Source organism: Lemur catta, chromosome 9, assembly GCF_020740605.2.
Source record: "Lemur catta isolate mLemCat1 chromosome 9, mLemCat1.pri, whole genome shotgun sequence".
Lineage (NCBI taxonomy): Eukaryota > Metazoa > Chordata > Mammalia > Primates > Lemuridae > Lemur > Lemur catta.
This window is the reverse complement of record NC_059136.1, coordinates 94,948,777-94,958,353: the sequence shown is the minus strand read 5'-3', so window position 1 is coordinate 94,958,353 and position 9,577 is coordinate 94,948,777. Positions and strand designations below refer to the sequence as shown.

Sequence of the window (9,577 nt, the reverse complement as noted above, 5' to 3'; positions counted from 1 at the left end):
GTATTCATTATACTAAACCACTTTCTGATCCCCTATGTGTTTTGTTTCATAACAGTGCCTTTCATTAATTGCATGTAATATTAATTCTCGTTGATGCCATATTTGATTTTCATGTGTAGATAAGCCCTGCATAATCTATTTGTTTTCCATTACTGATAAAGAATACTTTTCTTTAAGTATTCTGCATTGTTTGTTGGGGGAGAGAATTTACCTTTCGTTTCACCTGGTCTTTGATTAGTGTGCTCATCCATGATGGCTCAACATGGGACATGTGTTTCAATCTTCAAATGCACTCAAAATATGTTGCTTTTATTGTGGTCAAGTAGTGAGGGTGGTAACTTCCTTCTCTAATATTAGAAATTGTCCTTGGAGACTATAGTTCCAGGCTTTTAGGGAGTAAAGTCCAAGTTGCTTATATAAATGGAGTGTTGGGAAAATTAGCTGAATGAATAACCAGAAAGATTTTATTTGAAAAGGGAACAGAAAGCATAAACTGAAGAATGGGGTATGCTATTTTAGCAAAGTAAAAGGGTCTTTCTCTTTCTGCTTTCTAAACTTTCTAACAGGTTATATGGGTATTTTATATAGGAGAGTCTGGATAGGTAGGCAGATAGATGGATAGGTGGATATATATATATATATATATATATATATATATGTGCATATATTTAATTATGAGGGGATTGTTGGTAAATAAATAACTCTGAAAAGTTCACCTAAGTCAGGAAACAAATAGTAAGGAGATTTTAAACTTCATTAAGGTAAAAAAGGATCTGTAGAAAAATAAAAAATAATTTATACCAACAAATATTTATTAAATTAATCCTAATAAGTTTGATTCTATCTCATTTGTCTGTCATTACTCTACAGAAAAGTTGTTACCCTGTTGTCTTTAACACTTCAGTGATAGGTAGGATACATGATACTGAGTTTTCTTTATTGGAGTCTTTTCCAGCAATACACACTTGAATACATCTACTTTGGATATGTTGGAGTTGTTACCAGTAAAACAAAAAAAAAACTGCTCTGAGTTTCCTCTTAGTGAAATCACGTCAGTAATCTGTTCCCTGATGCGGGCACCTTTAAGGAACACTCACTGTGTGACAACTTAGTAGTGTGGTGAAGTGTTTTGTTTTAAATCCTCAAAATACAAATCATTTTACCCATTGGTTTCACCTGACTAATTTACTTATTTGGAAAGCACAAAGCACAACCAGAACCAAATCCTGCTTTAAGAGTTAACATGTCCTCCCATTGGTGGCCAACAAGGAGGAATTCTGTCCTGATTCTCCAGGGAACTCTGATTAGCAGCCAGCCCAGGGTAAGCGATCCAGTGTTTCTGAGTGAAGATCATCGTCCTCTCTACCCATGATTTCAACACAATTGGACACATGAGAGAGTCAACCAGGAAACATCAAGGCTTCCAACTTATCCTGCTTATCAACAGTGACATTTTCAGGGTTCAAATGCATCACAAAATGGGTCTGGAGTGAACTTAACTCAGGAACCTAGAGCTAATCTCTGTTGATTCTAGACTCTATTGACCGTGGAACCAGAGCAATGGTGGCAAGTCCTGACCCTCCTTCCCTACCCTGGTCTGATTCTCTTCTTTCCCATGAAGTATCTCTTATATTAAACCCCATAACTTACAGAAAAAAGCTGTAGACATCTCCATTCTCTTGATTTGGAGAAGTCATTTTACTTTGTCAAGTTCTGAAGGCAAGAAACCTAATCCTATTTTCAGAAGAACAAAGTGCGACTGTGAGGTACCTTAGTGCCCTTGACATCGATGACACCCACAGTTTAACCAGCGCCAGGCTCTCCGTGAACGAAGCACATGCCAATTTCATTTACAACCTGCCTATTCAAAAACATACTTGTGTTGAATATACGATGTGACATTTGCTCTATAATTAACTCCAGGGATTTTTTAATTCTTGGGGAGGCTAAACTGGGTGGGCTGTTCACACAATATTCATTATGTATCCACAGCATGCTTAAACCAAATTTGTTATTCGAATCTGCCTTCAGAGAGTTATTTCATGGGAGACCACATTTCTCTTTGGTCTTGTTCCTATGTGAAGCAGACAATTACACCTAACCTTTGTAAATTTAGAAAATAGAAACTGCATTTGAGTAGGGTAATTATTTTGGTAGGCTTTTTATGCTATTTAACTTAATTATTCACATTAATCCTCTGTACATTTCTAATGTATTTGCACAATTCTTTAAGATTTTTCCAGCATCCCATTTTAGTGAATGTTTTACTAAATAATGTCTGTTTATTATCACCTTAAAAATTTTGTCAGGATTCAATTTAATGCGATTGAGTTTAAATTGTCCTGAGATTGTTTATGTAAATGATTATCACATCTTTTATCTTTCCTGACAAGTGGTTTATTATATATCCACAATTTGTTGGTAACACACACTAGAGGCTTTTGGAAGCAGCAGGAACATTAAAAGATTAAATACCTGTTATGATTCTGGCTGAGTATTGAGTGTTTCTGTTCATTTGTTTTGGATAGATTTTTGTTTTTTTCTTTTGAAGGTACAGTATAAGCTTGAGCATGAGAAAATTATTCTAGCATTGCTTATTCTAATTTTTATGTTGAGTCATATCTTTATCAGAATAATTAAAAACAATTTTAATCTACATCTAACTTATGAAGAAGAAAAGTTGAACTGTAAAGCCCCTAGGTTTTTCAATTACTTCCAGTTTTATTAAACAAACAATAGGGAGTTTTCATTTCCTCTGCCTCTACACCTTCCTATTTTCTGAGGCATGCATGAATCACTTCAGTTTGTAATAATCTCTTTCTTGAGGTCGCTGAGACCTCACAGGTCTCTTGCCCCCAGGGCGATTCCGGAGGAGATGGGAGGTGAAGGCAGGTGTCTCTGGACACCTCGGCACAGCTCATTCCACTCCCTTTGAACGCGTGGAGCCGACCTCGAGGAGGAGTGAGGGCTGGGGATCCAGTGCCGTGGAGTGGACTCTGCTCACGACAGCGCCAGAAACATTACACCACAGCGACTCAGATGGGCCCATTTTCACCAGCCGCCTTTTCACACCTCGAGTATTTAGATTCATGGTTTAGATTCCATTTAGATTCCATCTGTTTAGATTCATGGTTTTGAAAATTCTCTTATCTCTAGGTGCTTACCTTCCTGTGAAACTATTAGTAATTGTGTATAGTTCCGCACATAACGCCTGCCACCTGAGTCTGTTCTTGATCTAGTGTCTTCTCCCATCATGTCCTTTATGCTGCCCTCCCAGACAGGTGTGAGTACCTGGAATTATGGTTCCTAATGGCCAGAAGAGCCCGGCCTTGTGCCATCCCCTCATCTGGCAGAGGAGCAAAACCCAGGAGCAAAGGGGCAACACTCTTGTGTGAGGCTCCATCCTGTCCGCCCACTAGTCCTGCATTCGCCCTCTAGTCCTGGCTGGCTGCAGCACACGGTGCTCCCTCCCTCCCGTTTGCCTCATTTTGCTCAGTTTTGCAAGTGCATCTCTTTATTAAAACACATTGTGTTCTTTCCATTTTTCCTTCTAAGCCTCTTCCAAATTGCAACTGTCTGCTTCTAAAAATCCAATCTTTCCTCACTCCTTTCTTATTTCCTCTCCCCTGTCTCAGGTGAATTTTATTTGTCAGCCCTTTACATCCCCAAAGCCCTAAAGTTAAAAATGCAAGTGCTATATCTGCATCAAAGAAAAGGAAGACTCTGAGTTTTGATGTAAAAATAGAATAAAAAACCTGTACCATCAGCTTCTAATGCTCTTGGAAGTGGAAGGTTGTCCACTGCATTCCCCAGGGTGAAATAATATTGGAAAGAATTTTTCCAAATTTCTTCCTTCTAAAAAGAGAGTAAAAATTGTTCATCTCATTGTTGAAGATGGAAAAAGTCTCTTCCTGGAGCTGCCTCCCAGTCGCACTCAGTTTCAGGCCCTTCGTTAAGGGGAGTTCGCCAGCAAGAGTTCAGTCTCTACACATCCCCATACAGAGAAGTAGGCCAAAGCCAGAGTTAGAACAGGTTTGGGAAGTGTAGAATGGACACAGATAGAATACACATTATCCATTGCACCTGTGTTTTTTTGTTTGTTTTTTTTTTCTTTTTTTTTAGATTGAAGCTGATATTTTGACCTACATTTATGTGAAACTTGTGTCTGGTGCCCAATTGATTTGGAACTCAGAGGGCTGGAAAAGGGATGTTTGTAATTATTACCCACAAACCATAACAATAGAGATTAGAAAAAGCAATCCCATTGATCTGTAACTTAAAAATCTCAGAATAAAATTATGTGTACCACCATTACAGAGAGCAGGCATCACATGTTCTTTATGAATTTGAACAGGACAGTACTGTCCAATGTGGAGCCACCAAGCACACATGGCTACTGAGCATTTGCTTTGGTGCATGGTATGAACAGAAAGGTGCTGTCAGGTAACACACACACCAGATTACAAAAACTTAGTTAATAAAAAGTAAAATATCTCAAAAATTTTTATGTTGATTACATGCTATTAATAAAATGGCAAGGTTTTGGATATATTGGCTTAAGTAAAATATATTATTAAAATTTTATAAAAGACGTGGGAGGATCTCCATTGATATCTTTATAAAACCCTCCTAGACTTTTTTCTTAAGTTGTTGAATTTATTGGTGGAAAGTTGTTTATAATATTCCCCTATTGTCCGTGTGTGTCCTGACTTCTATGCAACTTAGCACACGGGTAGTTACATGTATCCACCACCGGTCAAGGGGCAGAACGTCCCCATCATCACAGGACCCTTTTATGGTCACCCCCTCCACCCTTAATCTCTGGCAGCCACTAATCTCTATTTCTTTATTTTTGTCATTTGGAGAATGTTATATATGGGAAACCATACAGTATGGAACTTGTTGGGATTGGCTTTTTTTCTCCCAGCAAAACTCTCTGGCAATTTACCCAAGTTGCTGCACGTATCAATAGTTTGTGCCTTTTCATTGCTGAGTAGTAGTCCATGGTGTGGATCCAACACAGTTTGTTTGACTGTTCGTCCACTGAAAGACGTCTGGGTTGTTGTCAGTTATTGGCAATTGTGAATAAAGCTGCCATGAATATTCTTTTACGTGTGGACATCAACTTTAATTTCTCCGAGATAAATGCCCAAGACTGCAACTGCTGGGCCCTGTGGTAGTTCCATGCCTTACTATCTTTTCAATTCCAATAGAATTTGAAGTGATATCCTCTCTTTCACACCTGACAGTGGTAATTTTCTGTTTTCTCTTTTTCTTGACTAATCTTGCTGTTAGCTTTATTGATTTTATTAATCTTTTCAAAGTACCAGTTTTTCCAATTTTTAAATACACTTAATTTTAGAATAATTTTAGATTTACAGAAAAGTTACAAAGATGGTACTGAATCCCTATATACCTCTCACCCAGTTGCCCCATTGTTAATGTCTTACATTGGTTTGGTACATTTGTTACAACTAAGAAATCTACATTGGTACATTACTGTTAACTAAAAACTATAGGCTTTATTCAGATTGCATTGGTTTTTCCACTAATGTCTATTCCAGGAGCCCATCCAGGACACCCCATTACATTTACTTCTGTCTCTTTAGGCTCCTCTCGGCTGTGACAGTGTCCCAGAACTTTCCTTGGGTTTGAGAACTGCTGCAGTTTTGAGGAGTACTGGTCAGGTGTTTAGTAGTGTCTCTCCATCTACGTTTCCCTTTTGTTTTCCTTATGTTTAGATTGGAGTTGTAGGTTTGGGGGAAAGAGACCACAGAAATGAAGTGTCCTCATTCCATATTCTCAGGGATGCCTGCTATCAGGTATCTGTTCTTTGCAGCAGGTCACTAAGTGCACACCACACTCAACTTGGAGAGTGGCGGGAAGAATTAAGCTCCTTCTTGCAAAGGGGCTCATTTATTTTTTAATTCTCTTACTTTTCTCTCAAATATCAGAACCTAATAAAAATAAAAGACTTCCTTATTCTATCCTATAGTATTTTTAAAAAATTGTCTGTGTTAGTATGGAAATGATGTGATTTCTGCTTTTCTATTGCAAATGTTCATTTTAGCTATGCCAGAGTTAAACAGGTTTTTGTTGGCTGACTTGGGGATTTAATCACCATTTATTATTTTGTTCCTATGGGAAAATGCATTTTAAGACCTAAATGACTCACTAACATACTTCAGAAACAAAATGCACTAACCAGTCTGAGGTTATTATGAAGATAGAAAGAGACCCGGGGCTCCCTCTTTCTTTTGATGTCAAATCTAAATCTGTGTTCCCACTTTTAAGACACTTCATTTAGGACCCTAAACTACATCCTATTTTATTTTCCTTCACTTCATTAATATTGCTATGCCAATTTGCAAATTAAATTAAAATATTGGGGCAATTCAACCCTCTAAATTCCTCTACTGACCATTTTTGGTACTTGTATCTCTTAGCACTAAACTGCTTCTTTTTCAATTCATTGGTAAACTGTAAGCTTTTTAGCATTGCTCTAAATTTTGAATTTTGTTTAAAAGCCATCTTTGTTGATTTTTTCTTTTTATTTATTTATTTATTTATTTATTTTGCATTTCAGTAGTCCCTGTGCTTTTGGAACTTTAGCATTTCAAAAGCCACAGTTATAGTTGTAACGGTCCTCAGAAGAGCTGGCGAGTATTTGTCTGGGAAAACCTTTCCCAGAATATTTATCAAATGCCTGTTAATAAGCCAGACACTGTGTTTGGCTCTGAGCACAAAGTACACATGGAGGTTAGTAGAATATCACAAACCAGAAGGGTTATATACAAGGTCCTCTTTAGTTCTCCACTCTGCTACCAGAATGGGTGTTCCAAAACACAAAACCAGCCCTGCCACTCTTTATTTTTAAAATATGTTTCAAGACTCTATAGTTTTTTGGAGGAAAACCTGATATTCTCTTAACTTATCCCTCAAGAATTGTGATACTGAGCAGTCTTCCAAACTCTCAAAGTCTTGTTTGATTGTCTCTCTCTCTCTTTTTAAATAGCAGTAGTAGACCTGTCTGGGTTCTTACATGAATGTGTAATGAGACCTTAATAAGGCAATTGTGTTGAAAAAACATAGGGCATAACATAATTTTATTTCCTCTTGGTTGTAAACTTTTTATTTCATATTTTTACAAGACATTAAAAAGCTATGGGTTATCCTGTTTATTTAAATGGAAACCTGAAGAATGGATAAGAGTTAGTTGCAAAAATGGGTCTTGGAGTGAGGCAAGGGAGAGTGTGGTCCAGATGTCTGGAGAAAGGAGAAAATCTCCCCACATCTGGGATCTCGAAGTAAAAGTTGTCCTGGCACAGAGGAGGGGTCGCTGGCCACTAAACAAGAACAAACAACTCCAACATGATGTATTGCTACCGACTTTTAGAATAGTCCCAGTTGCTAGTTCAGCACTAATTTGAAATGACTGGATACAAAGGTCTATAAACATCTCAGAATTATGGCAAATACTGTAAGTGAAAAATCTGATATTTGGTAGATTTCTGGATGGACTTTAGAGAAAAGATTCTGGGACATTTACCACTGGCTAATTTATTAGGGAAACAGTAGCATTCAGTTACTTCAGCAATATAGGATTAGAGCTTTTTTTCTCCCCAAAAGAAGCTTTTATTAGTGAACAAAACTATAGGAGAGAAGCTATGTTTTTCACTTTTAAAAATTCCATGTATTCCTTCTCTAGACTTTGAGTGTAAGAAAATAGAAATAACATCCTAGGTGGGCCCTAAGAAACCTTGTTTCTCACACTCCAAACTCACCTGGTATGAATCTTCACGGCAAATGCCAGCATCAGTGCATATTCCAATGTGGTGTCCGTGCTGGATCCTACTTGGGTAAACTCAAAGCCCAGTGCGAATGCATTAGCCCTCTGCAGAATGGGGAGGCTATCCTGTTTCCCCAGTTCTTTTCCCCCCAAATGAGTGGAAGGTTGGGTGGGAAATCAGAATTGTAAGGGCCCTATGTAGACAGGCAACAGAGTGAAACTTCCTTCTTGTGGCTTAGAGGTAGGAACCAGTGTCTGAGTAAGGGGAAGAGAAGACCATGTGCTTGCTTCAGCAGCACATATACTTAAATGTTCCACACATCTACTAAAGTTGGAACAATACTGAGAATATTAGCATGGCCCCTGCACAAGGATGACATGCAAACAGCAGCATTTGCAAAGGTCCTGGGGCAGCAGCCTTCCTTGTGCGTTTGAGAACTAGTAGGGAGAACAGTATAGCTGGCATGGAGGGAGGGAGTAGGTGAAGAGTAGGAAGTAGGGTCAGAGGGAAACTGGCTGCCCGGGGGTCAGATTACAAAGAGCCTTGCATGCCATATGAAAACCCTTCTTTTTATGTGGTGCAAGATGTGAAGATATTGGATATGGCTGGTTTCATGAGTATATCACCAATGCAGATATACAGAGCTTTATGTTCAGAAGAGCCTCAGGCTTCAGGGCTCTAGAGTTGCCATCTTTTTATCATTTATTTTGTGTTTTGTAAGCAAAGTCCAGTGGGATGATGGAGCAGTGCCGGGGCTTAGAGCCTCCGCTCACATGCGATCCTGCCAGCCGCGCTGCCTCCCAAAGATGTGCTTTCAGATGCCCACTCACCGCTCTGTCCAGCCACTACCTCTGTGCTTCCACGCCTGACCCATTACTGCTGTTGCCCACTACCCCAGTGGGGGCTTGGACACAGAAGCGGGGAGCATTAGGGTCAAGCATGTGCCCTCTGAAGTTTTGGGGTGAGGCAACCTCCCCTCCTTGGGCTGGCAGCCCCCGGTGCCTTCAGCCAGTGACTCATCAGGGGCCTCTTGCCCACCCAGGATGCAGACGCTGAGCACGTCCCAGCATGAAGGCTGCAATCCCTCAGCGATCGCTTGCCACTGCGAGTTGGGGCAGAGGCCCACGGGAAGGGGGACTGACTTTCCCGCCCCCAGCTAAGGTCCTACATTTTATTTTGCCCGCCTCACAAATTATGTGGCCAGCCCTGATGAGTCTTCAGTGAGTAGCTGAATAACATGATCTGGCTTGCTCTGACTGCCATGTTGATGTAGGAGAGCAAGAATGAAAACAGGAAGACCAGTATGGAGGCAAGGATCCTGGTGGGAGATAATTGTGAACCAAGTCAGAGGGGGACAGGGACGATGTTACAAAATGGTCAAAAACATATTTTGAAGGTAGATCAAAAGCATTTTCTGGCAGATTAGGTGTGGGGAGACCTAAGGATGGATGACTGTTACCCAATCCTGTTTTGGCCTGAGAAACTAAAAGAACAGAGGTGTCATGAAATGAAACAAGGAAGGGGTAGCAGATTTTGGAGGGGAAGATGAGGAGTTCAGTTTTGGACATTTTAGTTTGAGATGTCTATCGGGTAACCAAGCAGAGATGTTGAGAAACTGGTAGGGTACATGCTGGGGTGCAGGGGACGTGTCCGGCCTGGGGACACAAACGCCAGAGTTGCCAGCATATGGGTGAAATTTTAAACATGACAGTTCATGAAATTATCAAGGGAGTGAGAATACGTACAGAAAGGTTCGAGGACTGAGCCTGTAGGAGAAATGAGGAAGA

At 39.8% G+C, this 9,577-nt stretch overlaps 1 pseudogene; it reads left to right on the top strand.

Annotated features, from left to right (window-relative positions):
- Window positions 1–8,098: 8,098 nt before the first annotated feature.
- On the top strand, window positions 8,099–8,197 carry LOC123645333 (annotated as a pseudogene).
- The last annotated feature ends 1,380 nt before the right edge of the window (window positions 8,198–9,577 follow it).